Source organism: Balaenoptera ricei, chromosome 12 (genome assembly GCF_028023285.1).
Source record: "Balaenoptera ricei isolate mBalRic1 chromosome 12, mBalRic1.hap2, whole genome shotgun sequence".
Classification (NCBI taxonomy): domain Eukaryota; kingdom Metazoa; phylum Chordata; class Mammalia; order Artiodactyla; family Balaenopteridae; genus Balaenoptera; species Balaenoptera ricei.
In genome coordinates, this window is record NC_082650.1 from 58252438 (window position 1) to 58278405 (window position 25968).

At 38.5% G+C, this 25968-nt stretch overlaps 1 long non-coding RNA gene across 1 annotated transcript in view; it reads right to left on the minus strand.

The window, feature by feature from the left end:
- LOC132376349 (uncharacterized) overlaps window positions 1–25968 on the minus strand; it is a 327639-nt gene that overhangs the window by 127080 nt on the left and 174591 nt on the right. The window contains exon 4 of the long non-coding RNA XR_009506277.1: window positions 17416–17483. This is a non-coding gene — a long non-coding RNA (uncharacterized LOC132376349). The remainder of the gene's footprint in view (window positions 1–17415; window positions 17484–25968) is intronic.

The following is a 25968-nucleotide window of genomic DNA, read 5'->3' on the forward strand; positions in this document are numbered from 1 at the left end:
GTAAAGACTAGATAGGATAAATGCAGGAGCATATAAAAACTGTATAATAACAAATGAAAAATTGAATCACATTCACTGATAAAAACATCTTCCAATAATGTGGCTTGAAAACTTGGAAGGAGCTAGAAAAGGAATAGTACCACAATGCTACAAAACCAATAAGAATAACATATAAAAATGCATGAGGAGCAGCTTGATTGATGGAAGAAATGCCTGCCTCTTTCCAAATAGAAAAAGGAGCTAGGCAGAAAATAACTTAAGTGCTTCCTGATTGCAGAATTCATGAATAAGATCAAGAAATAGTGCAAAGAAGAATGGATGGGGCAAAAATGAGCAGTGGGAATTGGAGAAAAAATAAGCATACAGGTACTGATAAGCCCAGATGACACATACAGAAATGAGGAAAAAAATTTAAGCAAAATTAAAATATTTGGAAAAGGTCATAAAGATAAGGGATATACCAAAAATAAAAATTAACAGAGGCAATGTGTTTCAAATATTGAAGCAAAGAAATAAATGCCAATTGCATGCCAAGAAAATAAAATAGAGAGGTTTAAATAATAAAATCTCACTTGAGATGACAGAGAAGGCCCCAAAAAGCTAAACAGAATACCCAAAGGTCATGAAAGTATATAATCAAAAAGGATTAACCCATAATAAGTTACCACAATAGCTAGTTTCCAACATGTTTGTTTAAATCAGTTGTCCAATTTCTTTCACGGATTTGAAAGATGGAAAACACTAAAGAAAGGCCAATGAACTGGAGTGTAATTATTTTTTAAATGACAATAAATAAACAATGTAAAAAATACAAAAAAGTAAAAGAATTAACGTTTATTTAGTGCTTATTATGCACCTAAGCTATGTCATTTGATTTTCACAGCAACACTTTAAAGTAAGTATTAGTGTTCACATTTTATAGCTAAAGAAACTAAACTCGAAGAGTTTAAGAAATCAACCATAGGAATATAGCTCTAAGCCAAGAAAAGGGATTTAAATACAGGCCTCTGAATGTAAAGCTCATATTCTTTACACTTTCTATGTTGCTTCCCTACTACAACTAAATCTAATGATGCACAAAATAGGGGGAAAAAATGGCAATGTAGATTCCAGGAATCTACAGTAGAAATAGAGGCATTCACTGTAAAATTCATTCAACTTAGTTGTGTGTTTGAAAATTTTCAAAATAAAATGTTGCAGTCTGGGTTTGGAGAGATACCTGACAGTTTAAAAGATCTAATTATAAAGGAAACTAAACATTACTATGTTACTTACAAAGACTATCAAAAGGCTTAAAGGCCCATTTCCTTAGTGGGCACCTTCACTGGCATGCCAAAAAAACATTAACACCTCTTTTGGTTAAGACATTCATAGTTCTGTAAGCCTCCTGTCAAAATAGAGATATGTTGCCTTGACTGAGATCACACTGTAAACCATTTAAATCCATGACCACATTATGATAATGACATCATCTTAATATTTTAGAAATCAGAGAAGAGGGCTTTGGAATAACGGGACAAGGAACAGGTACACTTTGATACAGAAAACAGTAATAATAATAGTAGCTTCACACCCACACTGTGCTTGCTGTGTTACAGGCACTGTTCTAGATACATAACAAGTAATCACTCATTTAAACTTCTTAACAACCCAATAAAGTAGGTATCATTACTATTATATGATACAACTGATACCAGCAGTTTGATTCCAGAGGACACACCCTTAGCCCCCGTACTGCACTGCCTTTCTGAGGTCGATTGCTATCTCTTTGGAATACATGGAACCCCTGGATACCTGGGAAATGGTAGAAAACACTGAAAGAGATAATGGTCAAGGTCAGGGGATGGAGAGGGAGTTAATGGTGAAGGAGGATTGAAAATAAACAGAACTACATGACTTCACTTAGGTGCTAATTAGTGCATTTCTTATAATAGGATAAGAAAGGAAAACAAGATATATGCAAGATATTTTTGATAAAATAAGTAGGGAGAAACAGAATATAAATTCAAAAAGAAAAGAAGCAAAAAAAGAAAGGAAAAGAAAAAAAGGGATGCTTATGCACTGGAAGAAATAAAAGTTGAGCAAGAAGAGGGGAAGAGACGATAAACAGTGAAGAACTCTTAAAAGTTTATTTTTAAGAAAGGAGAAAATTTCCAAGTCAACAGTAATAACATTGTAGATAGAAAAGTATCAGGATAGAGCACGGTGTGAGTCCGTTAGTGCAAATGCAAGGCATATGCAGTCATTACGCTTTTCTATGCAAATGTATTTTCTTTTAAATGTTTCCAGTTGCATTATTTCATTTCATTGTTATGTTTTGCTACTCAGCATCCAAATACTTTCTTCTGGAGGAAAATCCCTCATTGTACCTTGTGAGTGAAGTCTCCCATTCTGATTCCCAGGAACTTCCTCTCCTCGCCCTCAGACAAAGGGAAGGTATATAATCTAAGGTCAGCCAACTGGTGTTTCCACTGGGGAATGGAAACCTTGCAGGTGTGATGCACATGCTCAGTGACTGAAATCTAATGTGGAATCTCAGATCAGAGCTATGCCAGCTCCAGTCAGCAAGCAGAGGCTGGAAGCCTCCAGCAGGACCCAAAGAGGCTACTCTGAGGCATGACCTCGGCTGCACTGCCTGTTGCAAGTGCCTTACTGATTGCCATTCCTAAGCTTAATCCGTCAGTGTTTCCATCAATCCTATGAGCTATCTTCCAATAAATTCGTCTGCAGCTAAAATAGTCAGATTTGGTTTTGTTGCTTGTAACTAGAAAACTTGACAAACAAAAAAGTGTCCCCTGGAGGAGGCTGCAGCAGTGAGGGCAAGATATGGAAGGCCACATGGTGAGAAAGAATTGTGAACATCAAGACCTGCTGGTGACACCTCTCCCAGTGGCACTGAACAGATTAAAGAGAATGACAAGTTTTATCCCTAAATATTTGGCTTAAGAAACAAACTGATAACTAGAGACTGCCTCTGAAGAGAATAAAGAATTTCTTAAGTCTTGAAACTTCAGGGCTAAGGTGGCCAGAAACCTCACTTAAGGTTTGGGTGAGTAACTTGTTGAATTATGTCCACTGAAGTTTAGAGCCTCTTCAGGTTCCTTTTAGGTAAAAGTTACAGTATGGATGAAGAAAAGAGTAAGACCCTATGGAAACAGGGATAGGGATAAATAAAAGGCTTCAGGGGACACAAAGCATCCTGAACCCCAACCTTTCATTCTCACCTCCATGAGCCTCCCTTGTCAGCTACCAGCCCCTCACTGTCTGTGAGGCTGTTCCTCCTTAGCTCCTTACAAGAGGAGTCCATGTTCAAATCCCACCCCTCCTTGCCCCTTCTGCCTCAGTCCCAGCGTGCCTGGAAGGTCAAATGCATCAGTGCATGATTCAGTGTGCTGCCTTGAGCAGCTGGGAAGGATTATAACTGATTGCTCATCTGATCATTAGAAACTTGGAATCACTGGTGGACTACACAAAAATAAACATGCCAAAAAGTCCTTGTTAGCTTCCATTAGGAAATCCTGTTAGCTCTACATTCAAAAGATACTCAGGGTAAAACACTTCTGACCATCTCAGGTTCCAACACTGTTCCCATCGTGGACTGAGCCACCATCATCTCCCACCAGGATTATTGCAAAAGCCTCCTAACAGGTTTCTGGGCTGCTACCCTTGCCTCCTCCACCTCCATCCTATAGACTATTCCTGGTTCAGCAGCCAGACGGATCTTGTAAAAACCTAAGTCATGCAATGTCCCTTTCTTCAAAACCTTGCCAAGGCTCTCCATTTCACACAGAGTAGATCCATCCAAAAATCCTCATAATGGCCTGTAAACCTCTATGTGACACAGCTCCAGTTGGCCCTCTGAACCTTTCTCCTACCATCCTCCCCCTCACTCACTGCTTCAGCCACACTGGCCTCCCTGCTTGTCCCTGACCTTGCCCAACACACTCCATCTTAGGGCTCTTTTGCACTTACTGCTTCTTCGACCTGGAACACTCCATCCCTACTGCTTCTTCGACCTGGAACACTCCATCCCCAGATGACTATGTGGTTGACTTCCTCACCTCTTTCCAGTCTTTGCTCACCTTCTCAATGAAACATGCCCTGAAATCCTGTCTAACTCTGCAACCTAATCTCTTCTTCCCATCTGGCAATTTCAATCCCTCTTGGCTTGCTCTCTTTTTTTTTCTCCCTGTTGGCACTCATCATCTTCTAACATGATATGTAATAATTTACTTAATATGTTTACCGTTGATCATCTTTCTTCTTGTGGTAGAATATAAGCCCCTCTGGATTGGGCTTCCTGTGCCAGTTTTTGGCTCACCTATTTGCCCTCAGATTCCTTCTGAGCTCTTCCTTTGCTCAGCTCTGTATCTAAGAGGTGCTGACCTCCACAGGCTGCATTCTCCAGCTCCCAGGTCAGTCACTTTGGACCAAAGGGAACCAGGAAACCTGAAGTTGGTTGGTAAGGTAGATATTATATCTTTCACCCCCACTATACCATGGCCCTCCACAATCCTGATGCTTTTAGAAAAATCTTTAATGCTGTCAGTCTTCTAGGATTCTATTAATTGCAGTGAAGATGTGCAGTTTATTAAATAGTAACCTGAAGGCTATAAAGAGTGTATGTCACTTTAAAATAGGCTGAACATAATCAGGTCAAGTCTTTAGGACAGGGGAAGAAATGGGGTTTTGTTTAATTTGCTGAGATATTTGTTTTGCTTTGTACAGTTTTCCTCAAAATTCTAAAACTATTACATTCATTTGAAAAGGCATATCAGTTGAAAATTATTATAGAACACTTCTAAAGCTAATTTATCTTCTCTTGATTATTTTCTATAAATATTCCCTGGTATCTCCTTCTGTCTTTTATGTTTTTTGGAGTAGTTTTGAAGTGTCTGAGAAACAGTCATGGTGAGCTAGCTGCATGCGAGCGTTCCGAAGTCTGTTTCCATATTTCTACCCGACAGTAGGCTATTTGTTCTTGGATATGTCCTGAGGCAATCTTGACACAGAAATGCAAAGTAATCACAGTTATCTGGAATCTTTGATTAAAACTTACAGTGATAGCTTTGGCAGCCGAAATATTCTTATACACCAAGGTGTCATAAGGCTCATTTTTTAGACTGTGATTAGATAATGAATCTACATAATCCTGCAAAAGCACATTTAAATTAATTGTAAAGGCAACCATTTATTTAGCCCAGTTCTGTACTGGCCATTTAAAAAATATTATCTTTTCGAATTCTTACAACCCTGCTAATGCTATATTACTATTCCCATTTTACAGATGAAAAACTGAAACTTGAGTCATATAGCTGTAAGTGACAGTAGTGGGATTTCCACACAGCTCTCCCTGAATCCAAATTCTCAGATTTCCACTACTCTGTCATCTTGGGCTTTATAAAAGGCAGGATGGTAAGAGATAGGGGTACACAAATATCTACAAAATTTTTATGATCCCCAAGTTCATTTCAGGAGAGAAATCTTAGGAGATGAGGTATGTGCAAGCCAGCAGATCCAGTTGGAAAGGAAGCCAACTGGAAATAAACTGCTTATTGTGTTTTGTGGTGGTGGCACCGACATGTAACATATATAACAATAATTTCATTATTTCTAAATTAGTAAAGAAGTTGGATGATGAGTCATTGAAGAATCTAGGAAGAATACACAGTGAAAATTTTCTCTACTACTATTAAATAATAATAATAGATATATTTTTCATGGTTTAATATGTGCCAGTCACTGGGAGAAGTATGTAAATGTCCTTCAAACTCTTACTATCAACTACTATAGCTAACAAAATTCAGACAGAGAGGTTTAGAGTTTGTCCGATATTCAGCAAATGGCAGAGTTGGCAATTAAGGCTCATGTTTTTAACCAAAATTCTCCCAAGCACTGTAGAGCATTCATAGTACACTATCAAACTGTAAGGCAGCTCCACTACATGTCCTCTACCCTCTTGCAAGGTCATGACATCTTAGGAAAACAATTTTAATTGTTTAGAATGCCATAGCACAGAACACTAAACAGAGTAATACTTGAAATCATCTACATATATCATCTATATATTTTATAAAGTTGTGAAACATACATTATAGATCATTTGTTCTGCAATAGTAAGAATCATCAACTTTTCAACATAACATTTTGGAGGGAGATCTTATCACTACCATAAAACCCCCCATGAATCACCCCTCCTGGTGGCCACATCTTTGTGTAGTCTGCTCCCACACTGACTCTCAGTATGGCCATATGCCTTGCTTTGGCCAGTAAAACACAGCAAATACAACAGAGGCAGAGACTTAATAAGTACTAGAACACTGGCACATGTTCTTTTGGAATACTCCCACCAAACTATCCTGCTGGAGAAACTACATGGAGGAGAACCAAGCAACCTGAGGCAAGAGCCCCAGACATGCAAGGGATGTACTATGGACCCTCCAGCCACAACTGAACCCCCTGATGACCACAGATACAGGAGTGACTCCAAGCAAGATCAGCAGAAGAATCGCTAGCCAAAATTAAAGAATCATTAGTATATAAGTGATTGTTACTTTAATCCACTAGATTTTGGGGGTAGTCTGTTACGAACAGTAGACAACTGATACACTGCCATTTTTCTGCACATGTGTAAGCACACACAAACACACATACACACTGTCTCCTGTCAGCATACTTTCATCCGTGACCTCTGTTCTTGACACTGAAAAATAAAATCTTATAAAATGTCTGGGTCATATTTCTCTACAATGTGGGAATCATTGATACTGCTGTCTTTTGGCTGTATTTTTATTGAGTTTATGAATACTTCACAAATACAAGTTTATTGCACTGTGGTATAATACTACCTAGCAAATATGATGCATACTAAAATACAAACTATTATTTCATTGAAACATTTATATATACAAGTATTTAGGCCCTACCTCCTTCTTCTAGTGATAAAACAATAAGAGATTCCAAGGGAGACCTTCAAGATGGCAGAGGAGTAAGACGTGGAGATCACCTTGCTCCCCACAAATACATCAGAAATACATCTCCATGTGGAACAACTCCTACAGAACACCTACTGAATGCTGGCAGAAGACCTCAGACTTCCCAAAATACAAGAAACTCCCCACGTACCTGGGTAGGGCAAAAGAAAAAAGAAAAAACAGAGACAAAAGAATAGGGACGGGACCTGCACCTCTGGGAGGGAGCTGTGAAGGAGGAAAAGTTTCCACACACTAGGAAGGCCCCTCACTGGCGGAGATAGGGGGTGGCGGGGGGAAGCTTCGGAGCCACGGAGGAGAGCGCAGCAACAGGGGTACAGAGTGCAAAGTGGAGAGATTCCCGCACAGAAGACTGGTGCCGACCAGCATTCACCAGCCCGAGAGGCTTGTCTGTTCACAGGCTGGGGCGGATGGGGGCTGGGAGGTGAGGCTTGGGCTTCGGAAGTCAGATCCAGGGAGAGGACTGGGGCTGGCTACGTGAACACAGCCTGAAGGGGGCTAGTGCGCCATAGCTAGCCGGGAGGGAGTCCGGGAAAAAGTCTGGACCTGCCTAAGAGGCGAAAGACCATTGTTTCGGGGTGCACGAGGAGAGGGGATTTAGAGCACCGCCTAAACGAGCTCCAGAGATGGGCGCAAACCGCGGCTATCAGCGCAGACACCAGAGACGGGCATGAAATGCTAAGGCTGCTGCTGCAGACAACAAGAAGCCTGTGTGCAAGCACAGGTCACTATCCACACCGCCCCTCCCGGGAGCCTGTGCAGCCCGCCAATGCCAGGGTCCCGTGATCCAGGGACAACCTCCCTGGAAGAACACACGGTGCACCTCAGGCTGCTGCAACATCATGCTGCCCTCTGCCGCCGCAGGCTCACCCCACATTCCGTACCCCTCTCTCCTTCAAGATTGAGTGAGTCAGAGCCCCCTAATCAGCTGCTCCTTTAACCCCATCCTGTCTGGGTGGGGAACAGATGCCCTCAGGTGACCTACACGCAGAGGCAGGGCCAAATCCAAAGCTGAACCCCAGGAGCTGTGCAAACAAAGAAGAGAAAGGGAAATCTCTTCCAGCAGCTTCAGGAGCAGTGGATTAAATCTCCACAATGAATTTGATGTACCCAGCATCTCTGGAATATCTGAATAGACAACGAATAATCCCAAAATTGAGGGAGTAGACTTTGGGAGCAACTGTAGACTTGGGGTTTGCTTTCTGCATCTAATTTGTTTCTGGTCTTATGTGTATCTTAGTTTAGTATCTAGAGTATATCATCATTGATAGATTTGTTTATTGATTTGGTTACTCTCTTCCTTTGTTTTTCTTATATATAGATATATAATTTTTTTTCCTTTTTCTTTTTGTGAGTGTGTATGTGTATGCTTCTTTGTGTGATTTTGTCTATATAGCTTTGTTTTTACCATTTGTCCTGGGTTTCTGTCTGTCCTTTCTTTTTTTCTTTTTTTTTTTATTACTTTATAATTTTTTCCTAGTATTTTTTTATTTTTTATTTTAATAACCTTATTTTATTTTTTTTTTCTTTCTTTCTTTTTTTCTCCCTTTTCTTCTGAGCCACGAGGCTGACATGTTCTTCGTGCTCCAGCCAGGAGTCAGTCCTGTGCCTCTGAGTGGGGAAAGCCGAATTCAGGACATCGGTCCAACAGAGACCTCCCAGCTTCACGTAATATCAAACAGCAAAAGCTCTCCCAGAGATCTCCAACTCAACGCTAAGACCCAGCTCCACTCAACCACCAGCAAGCTACAGTGCTGGACAACCTATGCCAAACAACTAGCAAGACAGGAATACAACCCCACCCATTAGCAGAGAGGCTGCCTAAAATCATAATAAGGTCACAGACACCCCACAACACACCACCGGCTGCGGTCCTGCCCACCAGAAAGACAAGATCCAGCCTCTTCCACCAGAACACAGGCACCAGTCCCCTCCACCAGGAAGCCTACACAACTCACTGAAACAACCTTACCCACTGGAGGCAAACACCAAAAACATTGGGAACTACAAACCTGCAGCCTGTGAAAAGGAGACCCCAAACACAGTAAGTTAAGCAAAATGAGAAGACACAGAAGCACACAGCAGATGAAGGAACAAGGTCAAAACCCACAATACCAAACAATGAAGAGGATATAGGCAGTCTACCTGAAAAAGAATTCAGAGTAATGACAGTAAAAATGATCCAAAATCTTGGAAACAGAATGGAGAAAATACAAGAAACGTTTAACAAGGACTGAGAAGTAAAGAGCAAACAAACAATGATGAACACCACAATAAATGAAATTAAAAATTCTCTAGAAGGAAACAATAGCAGAATAACTGAGGCAGAAGAATGGATAAGTGACCTGGAAGATAAAATAGTGGAAATAACTACCGCAGAGCAGAATAAAGAAACAAGAATGAAAAGGAATTGAGGACAGTCTCAGAGACCTCTGGGACAACATTAAACAAACCAACATTTGAATTATAGGGGTCCCAGAAGAAGAAGAGAAAAAGAAAGGGACTGAGAAAATATTTGAAGAGATTATGGTTGAAAATTTCCCTGATATGGGAAAGAAAATAGATAATCAAGTCCAGGAAGTGCAGAGAGTCCCATACAGGATAAAACCAAGGAGAAACACGCCAAGACACATATTAATCAAACTATCAAAAATTAAATACAAAGAAAAAATATTAAAAGCAGCAAGGGAAAAACAACAAATAACATACAAGGGAAGGTTAACAGCTGATCTTTCAGCAAAAACTCTGCAAGCCAGAAGGGAGTGGCAGGACATATTTAAAGAGATGAAATGGAAAAACCTACAACCAAGATTACTCTACACAGCAAGGAACTCATTCAGATTCGATGGAGATATTAAAACCTTTACAGACAAGCAAAAGCTAAGAGAATTCAGCACCACCAAACCAGCTTTACAACAAATGTTAAAGGAACTTCTCTAGGCAGGAAACACAAGAGAAGGAAAAGGCCTACAATAACAAACCCAAAACAATTAAGAAAATGGTAATAGGAACATACATATCGATAATTACCTTCAATGTAAATGGATTAAAGGCTCCCACCAAAAGACATAGAATGGCTGAATGGATACAAAAACAAGACCCTTATATATGCTGTCTATAAGAGACCCACTTCAGACCTAGGGACACATACAGACTGAAAGTGAGGGGATGGCAATAGATATTCCATGCAAATGCAAATCATTGAGCACCTCAATACATAAGGCAAATGCTAACAGCCATAAAAGGGGAAATCGACAGTAACACAATCATAGTAGGGGACTTTAACACCCCACTTTCACCAAAGGACAGATCATCCAAAATGAAAATAAGGAAACACAAGCTTTAAATGACATTAAACTAGATGGACTTAATTGATATTTATAGGACATTCCATCCAAAAACGGCAGAATACACTTCCTTCTCAAGTGCTCATGGAACATTCTCCAGGATAGATAATATCTTGGGTCACAAATTAAGCCTTAGTAAATTTAAGAAAACTGAAATAGTATCAAGTATCTTTTCCAACCACAACGGTATGAGATTAGATATCAATCATAGGAAAAAATCTGTAAAAAATACAAATAAATGGAGGTTAAACAATACACTACTAAATAACCAAGAGGTCACTGAAGAAATCAAAGAGGAAATCAAAAAGTACCTAGAAACAAATGACAATGAAAACACGACAAACCAAAACCTATGGGATGCAGCAAAAGCAGTTCTAAGAGGGAAGTTTAGAGCAATACAATCTCACCTCAAGAAACATCTCAAATAAACAACCTAAACTTACACCTAAAGCAATTACAGAAAGAAGAACAAAAAACCCACAAAGTTAGCAGGTATAAAGAAATCATAAAGATCAGATTGGAAATAAATGAAAAAGAAATGAAGGAAACAATAGCAAAGATCAATAAAACTAAAAGCTGGTTCTTTGAGAAGATAAACAAAATTGATAACCCATTAGCCAGACTCATCAAGAAAAAAAGGAGAAGATTCAAATCAACAGAATTAGAAATGAAAAAGGAGAAGTAACAACTGACACTGCAGAAATACATAGGATCATGAGAGATTACTACAAGCAATTCTATGCCAATAAAATGGATAACCTGGAAGAAATGGACAAATTCTTGGAAAAACACAACCTTCCGACACTGAACCAGGAAGAAATAGAAAATATGAACAGACCAATCACAAGCACTGAAATTGAGACTGTGATTAAAAATCTTCCAACAAACAAAAGCCTAGGACCAGATGGATTCAGAGGTGAATTTTATCAAACATTTAGAGAAGAACTAACCCCTATCCTTCTCAAACTCTTCCAAAATATAGCAGAGGGAGGAACACTCCTCAGTTCATTCTACAAGGCCACCATCACCCTGACATCAAAACCAGACAAAGATGTCACAAAAAAAGAAAACTACAGGCCAATGTCACTGATGAACACAGATGCAAAAATCCTCAACAAAATACTAGCAAACAGAATCCAGCAGCACATTAAAAGGATCATACACCATGATCAAGTGGCGTTTAGGAATTCAAGGATTGTTCAATATATGCAAATCAATCAATATGATAAACCATATTAACAGATCGAAGGAGAAAAACCATATGATAATCTCAATAGATGCAGAAAAAGCTTTCAACAAAATTGAACATCCATTTATCATAAAAACCCTCCAGAAAGTAGGCATAGAGGGAACTTACCTCAACATAATAAAGGCCATATATGACAAACCCACAGCCAACATCGTTCTCAATGGTGAAAAGCTGAAACCATTTCCTCTAAGATCAGGAACAAGACAAGGTTGCCCACTCTCACCACTATTATTCAACATAATTTTGGAAGTTTTAGCCACAGCAATCAGAGAAGAAAAAGAAATAAAAGGAATCGATATAGGAAAAGAAGAAGTAAAGCTGTTTGCAGATGACATGATACTATACATAGAATTCCTAAAGATGCTACTAGAAAACTACTTGAGGTAATCAATGAATTTGGTAAAGTAGCAGGATACAAAATTAATGCACAGAAATCACTTGCATTCCTATACAATAACAATGAAAAATCTGAAAGAGAAATTAAGGAAACACTCCCATTTACCACTGCAACAAAAAGAATAAAATACCTAGGAATAAACCTACCTGAAGAGACAAAAGACCTGTATGCAGAAAACTTTAAGACACTGATGAAAGAAATGAAAGATGATACAAACATATGGAGAGCGATACCATGTTCTTGGATTGGAAAAATCAACATTGTGAAAATGACTATACTGCCCAAAGCAATCTACAGATTCAGTACAATCCCAATCAAACTACAAATGGTGTTTTTCACAGAAACAGAACAAAAAATTTCACAATTTGTATGGAAACACAAAAGATCCCGAATAGTCAAAGCAATCTTGAGAAAGAAAAATGGAGCTGGAGGAATCAGGCTCCCTGACTTCAGACTATACTACAAAGCTACAGTAATCAAGATAGTATGGTACCGGCACAAAAACAGAAATATAGATTAATAGAACAGTATAGAAAGCCCAGAGATAAACCCACGCACATATGATCACCTTATCTTTGATAAAGGAGGCAAGAATATACAATGGAGAAAAGACAGCCTCTTCAATAAGTGGTGCTGGGAAAACTGGAGAGCTACATGTAAAAGAATGAAATTAGAACGTTCCCTAACACCGTATACAAAAATAAACTCGAAATGGATTAAAGACCTAAATATAAGGCCAGACACTATAAAACTCTTAGAGGAAGACATAGGCAGAACACTCTGTGACATAAATCACAGCAAGATCCTTTCTGACCCACCTCCCACAGAAATGGAAATAAAAACAAAAATAAATAAATGGGAACTAATGAAACTTAAAAGCTTTTGCACAGCAAAGGAAACCATAAACAAGATGAAAAGACAACCCTCAGAATGGGAGAAAATATTTGCAAATGAAGTAACTGACAAAGGATTAATCTCCAAAATTTACAAGCAGCTCATGCAGCTCAATATCAAACAACCCAATCCAAAAATGGGCAGAAGACCTAAATAGACTTTTCTCCAAAGAAGATATACAGATTGCCAACAAACACATGAAAGGATGCTCAACATCACTAATCATTAGAGAAATGCAAATCCAAACTACAATGAGGTATCACCTTACACCAGTCAGAATGGCCATCATCAAAAAATCTAGAAATAATAAATGCTGGAGAGGGTGTGGAGAAAAGGGAACCCTCTTGCACTGTTGGTGGGAATGTAAATTGATACAGCCTCTATGGAGAACAGTATGGATGTTCCTTAAAAAACTAAAAATAGAACTACCATACAACCCAGTAATCTCACTACTGGGCATATACCCTGAGAAAACCAAAATTCAAAGAGTCATGTACCACAATGTTCACTGTAGCTCTATTTATAACAGCCAGGACATGGAAGCAACCTAAGTGTCCACTGACAGATGAATGGATAAAGAAGATGTGGCACATATATACGATAGAATACTACTCAGCCATGAAAAGAAACAAAATTGAGTTATCTGTAGTGAGGTGGATGGACGTAGAGACTGTCATACAGAGTGAAGTAAGTCAGAAAGAGAAAAACCAATACTGTATGCTAACACATATATATGGAATGTAAGAAGAAAAAACAAATGTTTCTAAAGAACCTAGGGGCAGGACAGGAATAAAGACGCAGATGTAGAAAATGGACTCGAGGACTCGGCGAGGGGGAAGGGTAAGCTGGGATGAAGTGTGAGAGTGGTATAGACTTATATGTAGTACCAAATGTAAAATAGATAGCTAGTGGGAAGAAGCTACATAGCACAGGGAGATCAGCTCGGTGCTTTGTGTCCACCTAGAGGAGTGGGATAGGGAGGGTGGGAGGGAGACAGAAGAGGGAGGAGGTATGGGGATATATGTATATGTAAAGCTGATTCACTTTGTTATAAAGCAGAAACTAACACACCAGTGTAAAGCAATTATACCCCAGTAAAGGTTTAAAAAAAAAAAAAAAAAAAAAAGATTCCAGCAAGGTGGGAAAGGGTTTAACAGTAAATTGAGGAATACTTTTAAGTTAAGGAACATTGGCTTAAAGTCAATATCTTGGTAAGATATAAAGTACTGACATCTGTTTATGGGACCCTCAAAAATATTCTCCTCACCCACATTACCCATGGATAATAGAAATAGTAATAAGATATTAAATATTGCGGCACAGGGCTCTGTTCCAAGTCAAAATGCGAATCCTGGACTTCCCTGGCGGCGCAGTGGTGCTGAAGTGGTTAAGAATCTGACTGCCAATGCAGGGGACACAGGTTTGAGTCCTGGTCCGGGAAGATCCCATATGCTGCGGAGCAACTAAGCCCGTGTGCCACAACTACTGAGCCTGCACTCTACAGCCTGTGAGCCACAACTACTGAGCCCACACACCACAACTACTGAAGCCCATGCACCTAGAGCCCATGCTCCACAACAAAAGAACCCACCTCAGTAAGAAGCCCGCGCACCGCAACGAAGAGTAGCTCCCACTCGCTGCAACTAGAGAAAGCCAGGGTGCTACAACAAAGACCCAACGCAGCCTAATTAATTAATTAATTAATTAATTAATCAATTTTTTAAAAAGAGAAAAAAAAGCAAATCCTTGGGAAGGGGAACATCTCTAGATTCCTCACTCATTAACAATTTAGTATAATGATATTTCTCCTTGAGTAGGGGTTTCCCAGGATATTAGGAAGAATGTGAAGAATCTAAGAACCCAAAGGTGTTTGACTAACAAGAGAAAAGGGTGTGGGAGACACTCAAACCATTTCGTTGTTACTCTTGAGATTAGGATGGAATCAGCCTAGCTAGAACTGCTTTCAGGAAGGTAGGGAGGTACTAGCCACATGAGTCCCCAACTCCAGAGAGGATAGGCTTTTACAGACACAGGATTTTAATGATATATAGATGTCATTTATCTTAGGAGTCCCCACCTCCCCTAGTTTTCCACACAACATTGCAGTTTTTCTCCCCGTCCCTCCTAGAAACCTGTACAACCGAGAAAGGGAGAGTCACATAGGCTTTTGTGAAATAAGAGAAAAAATTCTAGAAATATATTTAAAGCTCTGCTACTTTGACTTAAGTTCTCTCGGTCCATTCCTTCTGAAAAATGAGGATAATAAATCTTTTCTATGATTGTTCTAAGGCAAAGTTTAGCAAATTCTGGCCTATGGGCCAGATTTAGCCCATCCCCTGTTTTTGTGCAGCCTATAAGCTATCTCTAGTACAGCCTACAAGGGACACATCATAACCAGCCATGTGACAATTTTTTCTTCTGATTCTTACTAAAAATTTAACCCAATAATTCATGCCAAAGTTTAATAATTATAAAGATGTCTCTAATAAATACTGCTTTTAATAAACTCTGGAGAGCACAAAATATGTGTTTTGTTAACTACTATGAAGGAAAAATAGTGTTTAGTACTTAAATGATGCTCATGAAAACTTCTAGATGAATGAATTCATTTAAACATTTTTATCCATTACTAACAGCTTAGTTATCTTATTTGCTTATGTACAGGCAGCAAAATCCCCCCAAATTCAGAGAATATTGGGTAAATTAGACTAATACAGACAAGAAAACCAGTTTGCAAGATGGAGTTATTCAGACTGGCTGCCTTTACTGCTCTAATTACATAATAATAGCTCTGTTCCTGTCTCTTTTGACTTGTTTGTGTGGCCCTTGTCTTAAACAACAAAGTGCAGAATTTGAGGCTAAAGAAAGCAGAAGAGGGAATATTTCTAAGAGAAACAGAGGAATCCTGGGAGCAGATGGGCAGATTAGAGAAAGAACAGCAGAGCCGTGGCAGTAGCTGCACCTGTCAATATTTGGCTGGAGAGTATGTTCCCAGTTGATCTGATTTTAGAGTAACAGGATGCGTCCATGAAATACTTATCCTGACACTTTAAAATTGTGGATTTTACGGTTTGCTGCTGCTCCTGCTGGGCTGCCTGTTCCAGTCAGCTATGCTGAATCCACATATCTGGAAATGGCACCTCTTGTCAGAGTGAGGACTCCTTCTAAAAAGGCCAGTTTAGCCCAAAGAGACCCAAGATTGGCAGTAAGTGCATACGGTATTATAAGGCTTGGAATGTAATAAAGAATAGAATATTGGGGAAAATACTGCAGCATTCCAGTAATCAGTGAAATTGATAAATCATACAAAGATTTATTACCTGGCTCTGAATCTTGAACAGAATAAAACTTGGTTTCAATGGGCTCTAAAAGGTCTTTAGTGTTTGAATCTTTAATTAATTTAATGTATTTGAATCTGTAATGAATAAAGATTAATATTGTATTGAATAGATACTGTGGCTATCATCTAAAAATAATCAACTAATCCAAGAGAAGGCAAGAACAGAAAAAAGAAGTACAGAAGAAACATGGTAATCAAAAAGCACAAAATATGGTTGTAGAAATAAATTCAAATACTTTAATAATTACAATAAATATAAATGAAAAAAAATGTTCCACTTAAGACAAATATTATGACTAATTCCTTGGATTCCTATCATGGATTTCTTTTTAAACTCTCTTTACAAAAGATACATCTAAGATACAAAAAAAACTTACAGAATTCAGACACACTGAAAGAAAAATGATGGAAATAGATATACAAATCAAACACTAACCAAAAGAAAGTGGTGTCACTCTCAGTATGAGACAAAATAGATTTTAAGGCAAAAAATAGTTATTAAAGATAAAAAAGTCACTACTTAACAGTAAAAGATTCAGAAATACATAAAAATCCAGAAAATATATTAAATATATTAAAATATATAATTATAAAATTTTAAATATTTAAAATATATAAAAATCCTGATAAAATAGTGGCATTGTCTTTAAATATAAATAGCAAAAATCAAGAGAATTACAGAATTACAGAAAAAATTAATCTAAGCAGACAAGTAAGTCTAAGTAAGTCTAGTAAAGATACTGAAAATTTCAATTTATGTAATTGACAAGCTTTATATACATAAACATATATAAATAACTAGATTCAGCAATTGCAGAATACATATTACTTTCAAGCTCACAGAGAACAATGACAAAATTCACCAAAAAAGTGTTTATAGTGCTAGTCTCAATAAATTTCAAAGGGCTGGGATTATAACCATTACATTTTCCATTCCAAACAAATTTAAAAGAACTCAGTAACAAAAATTAAATATTTGCATTTGAAAATTGACATGTCCTTCTAAATAATCAAGGGGACAAAAAAGAAGTCATAAGAAAAATAAATAAATATTTTCAGCTGAAAATAGTGGAAATACTGTATATTCAATTGGGTAGAATGCATCTGAAATAGTATTTGCAACCTTAAACATATATCAGTAAAGAAGAAAGTATAACAATTAATGAGGTAAGCATGCAACTGGCTTCAGTACTTACGGTCTGTGTGACTTTGAGCAAGCGACTTAACCTCTCTGTGCCTCAGTGTCTGTTTCCTCATCTACAAACTAGTAAAAACAATAGCACTTAGTCAGGATTGCTGTGAAGATCAAATGGGTATGCTAGATATTTTACATTTGGTCCTTCAGATCTATCCTCCTGTCTTCCTCACCCTGATCTGTGTCTCAGCAGGCTGGCCTGTACGGACTACAACTACCAGGCATTCTTGCTCTCTGTGGGTTTCAAGCACCAGCAGGAGACTGGTTGCTCAGAGGAAAAGAAAACGGTAGTAATCATGTGCCTCCTCCACTCCAGGCCGCAATTTCATAATAGCTGCATCCCTAAACCTAAGGACATCAGTCCTGTTTAGTGGTTTTCCTCACTAGGTTCTAGTAACCACTGTTTTTCCTGCACTTTAAGGCTTAGAGGGGTAACAGCTTCCCACTTTGTTAGCCCCAGAGTGTTTCACCATCTACTGTTTGTTCCCTTTAATCTTAACAAGACCATCAAAAACAGTCCCTTCATTAAAGTGTTTTCAACTACCCACAATGTGCTTCCCACCAGGACTCTGATACAATGCGTTAATATACAGAGCATTAATATACAATGCCTGGCACATAGCAAGCTTTATATAAGCATTAGTTATTACTAATATTGTTGTTTTTGTTGTTGTGTCAATACAGGCAGAAAAAAGCATTAGATAATTTAATACCCACTAGTGGCTTTTTTAACGCCTACTTACAAAGTGAGAATAAAAGGGAACTTTCTTAAATACAATTGACAACTTTCAGGTCATACCTTACTTAGCCCTCTCAGGAATTCCATTCCCCTAAGCACATTCTACCTTGAAACACTCCTAGTCCTTGGTCTCCATGTATCACATTGGCCTGATCTTCCTCCTAACTTTAAGACCTTTCTTTCTACTTTTATAGGCTCCTTTTCCTTTACTCATTCACAAAATACTGGCATTCCTAAGGTTCTTTTCTCTGTTCTCTTTTTTTTATTATACATATTCTCCTTGGATGATTTAATCTCAAACTTGTCACTGATAATTCCCAAATCTCTACCCCTAACCCAGACCTCTCTCCTGAGTTTGGAACCCATACACAACTACTCTAAAATGACTTGTCACCCATGCTTTGCAGCCCAGGTCCCAGGTCCCCAGATCTGATGATTTTCCCAGCACAGAAACGGTTTTTAACCATAACAGGCTACAGTAGTTGTGTTTTATCAACAGGACGCCACAAAGGCCCTCAGCAAAACCAGACTGAACTGGGTAGATCCACAATAGTGGGGGAAGCAGGCTAAAAGTCTCCCCTTTCCTTGCCTTGATTTAGGTCTATTTCCACACCAAACCCTGAGAGCTAAAGGACACCTGTCCTGATTTTTCTGTTTTTGTTTCAAAAGTAGCTGGTGTTTGGCAGAGATGCTTTGCAGCTGTACTTTGAGAGATGTACAGTGGTCAACCTCCCTGGAACCAGCTCCAACTTGACCACAGGAAAGAGCCTGCACAGGTGAAACCTGGATGTATCTGAGAGCTATCCTTGCTTCATTACCATGCTAAGATCTCCACCCCGAGTCGTGGCTATCAGCACAAACACCAGAGACGGGCATGAAATGCTAATGCTGCTGGTGTTGCAGCCGCCAAGAATCCTCAGTGCAAGCACAGGTCACTCTCCACACCTCTCCTTCTGGGAGCCTGTGCAGCCCGCCACTGCCAGGGTCCTGTGATCCAAGGACAGCTTCCCCAGGAGAAAACACAGTGCGCCTCAGGCTGCTGCAACGTCATGCTGGCTTCTGCCGCCGCAGGCTTGCCCTGCATTCCGTACCCCTCCATCCCCCCAGACTGAGTGAGCCAGAGCCCCCTTATCAGCCGCTCCTTTAACCTCCTCCTGTCTGGGCGAAGAACAGACACCAGAAGGCGACCTACACGCAGAGGTGGGGCCAGAACCAAAGCCTAACCCCAGGAGCTGTGTGAACAAAGAAGAGAAAGGGAAATCTCTCCCAGCAGGCTCAGGAGCAGCAGATTAAATCTCCACAATCAACTTGATGTAACCCTGCATCTGTGGAATACCTGAACAGACAACAAATCATCCCAAACTTGAGGCGGTGGACTTTGGGAGCAACTGTAGACTTGGGGTTTGCTGTATGAGACTGACTAGTTTCTGATTTACATGGTTATCTAGGTTTACTTTTTAGCGCTTGTTCTCATTGGTGGATATGTACTGGTTTGATTGCCCTCTTCTTTTTTTTATTACTTTTTAATTTTTTTATTTTAATAATATTAAAAAAAATTTATTTTAACATTATTATTTTCTTTTATTTTATCTTATTTTATTTTTCTTTCTTTCATTTTTTTCTCCCTTTTCTTCTGAGCCGTGTGGCTGACAGGGTGGTGGTACTCCGGCCAGGTGTCAGGCCTGAGCCTCTGAGGTGGGAGAGCTGAGTTCAGGACATTGGTCCACCAGAGACCTCCTGGCCCCAGGTAATATCAATCAGCGAGAGCTCTCCCAGAGATCCCATCTCAACGTTAAGACCCAGCTCCACTCAACGACCAGCAAGCTACACTGCTGGACACCCCATGCCAAACAACTAGCAAGACAGGAACACAACCCCACCCATTAGCAGACAGGCTGCCCATACTCAGTTCACAGACACCCCAAAACACACCATCTGACATGGTCCTGCCCACCAGAAAGACAAGATCCAGCCTCATCCACCAGAACACAGCCACCAGTCCCTTCCACCAGGAAGTCTACACAACCCACTGAACCAGCCTCACTAACTGAGGGCAGACACCAAAAACAACAGGAACAACGAACCTGTAGCCTGCAAAAAGGAGACCCCAAACACAGTAATTTAAGCAAAATGAGAAGACACAGAAATACACAGCAGATAAAGGAGCAAGGTAAAAACCCACCAGACCAAACAAATGAAGAGGAAATACACAGTCTACCTGAAAAAGAATTCAGAGTAATGATAGTAAAGATGATCCAAAACTCTCGAAAATAGAATGGAGAAAATACAAGAAACGTTTAACAAGGACCTAGAAGAACGAAAGAGCAAACAAACAATGATGAATACCACAATAAATGAAGTTAAAAATTCTCTACGAGTAATCAATAGTGGAATAACTGAGGCAGAAGGAACAGATAAGTGACCTGAGAGATAAAATAGTGGAAATAACTACCGCAGAGCAGAATAAAGAGAAAAGTATGAAAGGAATTGAGGACACTCTCAGAGACCTCTGGGACAACATTAAATGCAGCAACGTTCGAATTATAGTGGTCCCAGAAGAAGAAGAGAAAAAGAAAGGGACTGAGAAAATATTTTAAGAGATTATAGTTGAAAACTTCCCTAATATGGGAAAGGAAATAGTCAATCAAGTCCAGGAAGTGCAGAGAGTCCCATACAGGATAAATCCAAGGAGAAACATGCCAAAACACATATTAATCAAACTACCAAAATTAAATACAAAGAAGAAATATTAAAAGCAGCAAGGGAAAAGCAACAAATAATATACAAGGCAATCCCCATAAGATTAACAGCTGATCTTTCAGCAAAAACTCTGCAAGCCAGAAGGGAGTGGCAGGACATATTTAAAGTGATGAAAGGGAAAAGCCTACAACCAAGATTACTCTACCCAGCAAGGATCTCATTCAGATTTGACGGAGAAATTAAAACCTTTACAGACAAGCAAAAGCTAAGAGAATTCAGCACCACCAAACCAGCTTTACAACAAATGCTAAACGAACTTCTCTAGGCAAGAAACACAAGAGAAGGAAAAGACCTACAAAAACAAACTCAAAACAATTAAGAAAATAGTAATAGGAACATCCATATCGATAATTACCTTCAATGTAAATGTATTAAATGCTTCAACCAAAAGACACAGACTGGCTCAATGGATACAAAAGCAAGACCCGTATATATGCTGTCTACAAGAAACCCAATTCAGACCTAGGGACACATACAGACTGAAAGTGAGGGGAGGGGTAAAGATATTACATGCAAATGGAAATCAAAAGAAAGCTGGAGTAGCAATTCTCTTATCAGACAAAACAGACTTTAAAATAAAGACCATTACAAGAGACAAAGAAGGACACTACATAATGATCAAGGGATCCATCCAAGAAGAAGATATGGCAATGGTAAATATTTATGCACCCAACATAGGAGCACCTCAATACATAAGGAAAATGCTAAGAGCCATGAAAGGGGTAATTGACAGTAACACAATCATAGTGGGGGACTTTAACATCCCACTTTCACCAATGGACAGATCAACCAAAGTGAAAATAAATAAGGGAACACAAGCTTTAAATGACACATTAAACAAGATGGACTTAATTGATATTTATAGGATATTCCATCCAAAAACAGCAGAATACACTTTCTTCTGAAGTGCTCATGGACATTCTCCAGGATAGATCATATCTTGGGTCACAAATCTAGCCTAGGTAAATTTAAGAAAATTGAAATCATATCAAGTATCTTTTCCAACCACAACACTTTGAGACTAGATATCAATTACAGGAAAAACACTGTAAAAAATACAAACACATGGAGGCTAAACAATATGCTACTAAATAACCAAGAAATCACTGAAGAAATCAAAGAGGAAATAAAAAAATACCTAGAAACAAATGACAATGAAAATATGATGGTACAAAACCTATGTGATGCAGCAAAAGCAGTTCTAAGAGGGAAGTTTACAGCAATACAATCCTACTTCAAGAAACAAAAAAAATCTCAAATAAACAACGTAAACTTACAGCTAAAGCAGTTAGAGAAAGAAGAACAACAAAAAATACCCCACAGTTAGCAGAAGGAAAGAAATCATAAAGATCAGATTAGAAATAAATGAAAAAGAAATGAAGGAAATGATAAATAAATAAATAAAATTAAAAGCTGGTTCTTTGAGAAGGTAAACAAAATTGATAAACCATTAGCCAGATTCATCAAGAAAAAACGGGAGAAGACTCAAATCAATAGAATTAGAAATGAAAAAGTAGAAGTAACAACTGACACTTCAGAAATACAAAGGATCATGAGAGATTAGTACAAGCAACTCTATGCCAATAAAATGGACAACCTGGAAGAAATGGACAAATTCTTAGAAAAGCACAACCTTCTGAGACTGAACCAGGAAGAAATAGAAAATGTTATCAGACCAATCAAAAGCACTGAAATTGCAACTGTGATTAATAATCTTCCAACAAACAAAAGCCCAGGACCACATGGATTCACAGGCAAATTCTATCAAACGTTTAGAGAAAAGTGAACACCTATCCTTCTCAAACTCTTCCAAAATATAGCAGAGGGAGAAAGACACCCAAACTCATTCTATGAGGCCGCCATCACCCTGATACCAAAACCAGACAAAGATGTCACAAAAAAAGAAAACTACAGGTCACTGTCACTGATAAACATAGTTGCAAAAATCCTCAACAAAATACTAGCAAACAGAATCCAGCAGCACATTAAAATGATCATACACCATGATCAAGTGGGGTTTATCCCAGGAATGCAAGGATTCTTCAGTATATGCAAATCAATCAATGTGATTCACCATATTAACAAATTGAATGATAAAACCACATGATAATCTCAATAGATACAGAAAAAGCTTTCAACAAAATTCAACACTCATTCATGATAAAAACTCTCCAGAAAGTAGGCACAGAGGGAACTTAATTCAACATAATAAAGGCCATATATGACAAACCCACAGCCAACATTGTTCTCAATGGTGTAAAAGTGAAACCATTTCCACTAAGATCAGAAACAAGACAAGGTTGCCCACTCTCACCACTATTATTCAACATAGTTTTGGAAGTTTTAGCCACAGCAATCAGAGATGAGAAAGAAATAAAAGAAATCCAAATTGGAAAAGAAGAAGTAAAGCTGTCACTGTTTGCAGATGACATGATACTATACATAGAGAATCCTAAAGATGCTACCAGGAAACTACTAGAGCTAATCAATGAATTTGGTAAAGTAGCAGGATACAAAATTAATGCACAGAAATCTCTTGCATTCCTATACACTAATGATGAAAAATCTGAAAAAGAAATTAAGGAAACACTCTCATTTACCACTGCAACAGAAAGAATAAAATACCTAGGAATAAACTTACCTAAGGAGACAAAAGACCTGTAAGCAGAAAACTATACGACACTGATGAAAGAAATGAAAGATGATACAAACAGATGGAGAGAGATACCATGTTCTCGGATTGGAAGAATCAACATTGTGAAAATGACTATACTACTTGAAGCAATCTACAGATTCAATGCAATCCCTATCAAACTACAAATGGCATTTTTCACAGACGTAGAACAAAAAATTTCACAATTTGTATGGAAACACAAAAGACCCCGAACAGCCAAAGCAATCTTGAGAAAGAAAAGCGGAGCTGGAGAAGTCAGGCTGCCGGACCTCAGACTATACTATAAAGCTACAGTAATCAAGACAGTATGGTACTAGCACAAAAACAGAAATATAGATCAATTTAACAAGATAGAAAGCTCAGAGATTAACCCACACACATATGGTCACCTTATCTTTGATAAAGGAGGTATGAATATACAATGGAGAAAAGACAGCCTCTTCAATAAGTGGTCCCTGGAAAACTGGACAGCTACATGTAAAAGAATGAAATTAGAACACTCCCAAACACCATACTCAAAAATAAACTCAAAATGGACTAAAGACCTAAATGTAAGGCCAGACACTATAAAACTCTTAGAGGAAAGCATAGGGAGAACACTCTATGACATAAATCACAGCAAGATCCCTTTTGACCCACCTCCTAGAGAAAGGGAAATAAAAACAAAAATAAATAAATGGGAACTAATGAAACTTAAAAGCTTTTGCACAGCAAAGGAAATATAAACAAGATGAAAAGACAACCCTCAGAATGGGAGAAAATATTTGCAAACGAAGCAACTGACAAAGGATTAATCTCAAAAATATACAAGCAGCTAATGAAGCTCAATAACAAAAAAACAAATAATCCAATCCAAAAACGGGCAGAAAACCTAAATAGACATTTCTCCAAAGAAGGTATACAGATTGCCAGCAAACACATGAAAGGATGCTCAACATCACTAATCATTAGAGAAATGCAAACCAAAACCACAGTGAGGTATCACCTCACACCGGTCAGAATGGCCATCATCAGAAAATCTACAAACAATAAATGCTGGAGAAGGTGTGGAGTAAAGGGAACCCTCTTGCACTGTTGATGGGAATGTAACTTGATACAGCCACTACGGAGAACAGTATGGAGGTTCCTTAAAAAACTAAAAATAGAACTACCATAGGACCCAGCAATCCCACTAGTGGGCATATACCCTGAGAAAACCATAATTCAAAAAGAGTCATGTAGCACAATGTTCACTGTAGCTCTATTTACAATAGCCAGGACATGGAAGCAACCTAAGTGCCCATTGCCAGATGAGTGGATAAAGAAGATATGGCACATATATACAATGGAATATTACTCAGCCATCAAAAGAAATGAAATTGAGTTATCTGTAGTTAGGTGGATGGACCTAGAGTCTGTCATACAGAGTGAAGTAAGTCAGAAAGAGAAAAACAAATACCATATGCTAACACATATATATGGAATCTAAAAAAAAAAAAAAAGGTTCTGAATAACCTAGGGGCAGGACAGGAATAAAGATGCAGACGTAGAGAATGGAATTGAGGACACAGGGAGGGGGAAGGGGAAGCTGGGACGAAGTGAGAGAGTGGCATGGACATATATACACTACCAAATGTAAAATAGATAGCTAGTGGGAAGCAGCCACACAGCACAGGGAGATCAGCTCAGTGCTTTGTGACCACCTAGAGGGGTGGGATAGGGAGGATGGGAGGGAGACGCAAGAGGGAGGGGATATGGGGATATATGTATACATATAGCTGATTCACTTTGTTATACAGCAGCAAGTAACACAGCAATGTAAAGCAATTATACTCCAATAAAGATGTTTAAATAAAAAAGGCAAATGAGCCCCGAAGGGATAAATTGGGAGATTGGGATTGACATATACACACGACTATATATAAAATAGATAACTAATAAGAACCTGTTGTATAGCACAGGGAACTCTACTCAGTACTCTGTAATGGCCTATATGGGAAAAGAATCTAAAGAAAAAAGTAAAGAATTTGAAGCAAATTGACTTGTGCGGAAGGAATATAAAGAAAACACTGGGTAGTTTGGCAGAGCGTAATTATAACAGGACATATTGACTACATTCTCTGGTTTTCAAAAGTTTGAATTGTAATAAAAATTTTGATACGCTATTTCAATTTTCAGTAGCAAATACACAAGTGTATGGAAGATCTAAGTAAAAAACATAAAGGAAATTTGAGGTGGTGATACATTTAGTTTGTGCTTAATGAGATATATTTCTCTTTCTTAATTTTGTGAGGTTTATGGTTTCTGTCATCCTCTTTTTTTTTTAATTTTATTTATTTATTTTTGGCTGTGTTGGGTCTTCGTTGCTGTGCATGGGCTTTCTCTAGTTGTGGCGAGCGGGG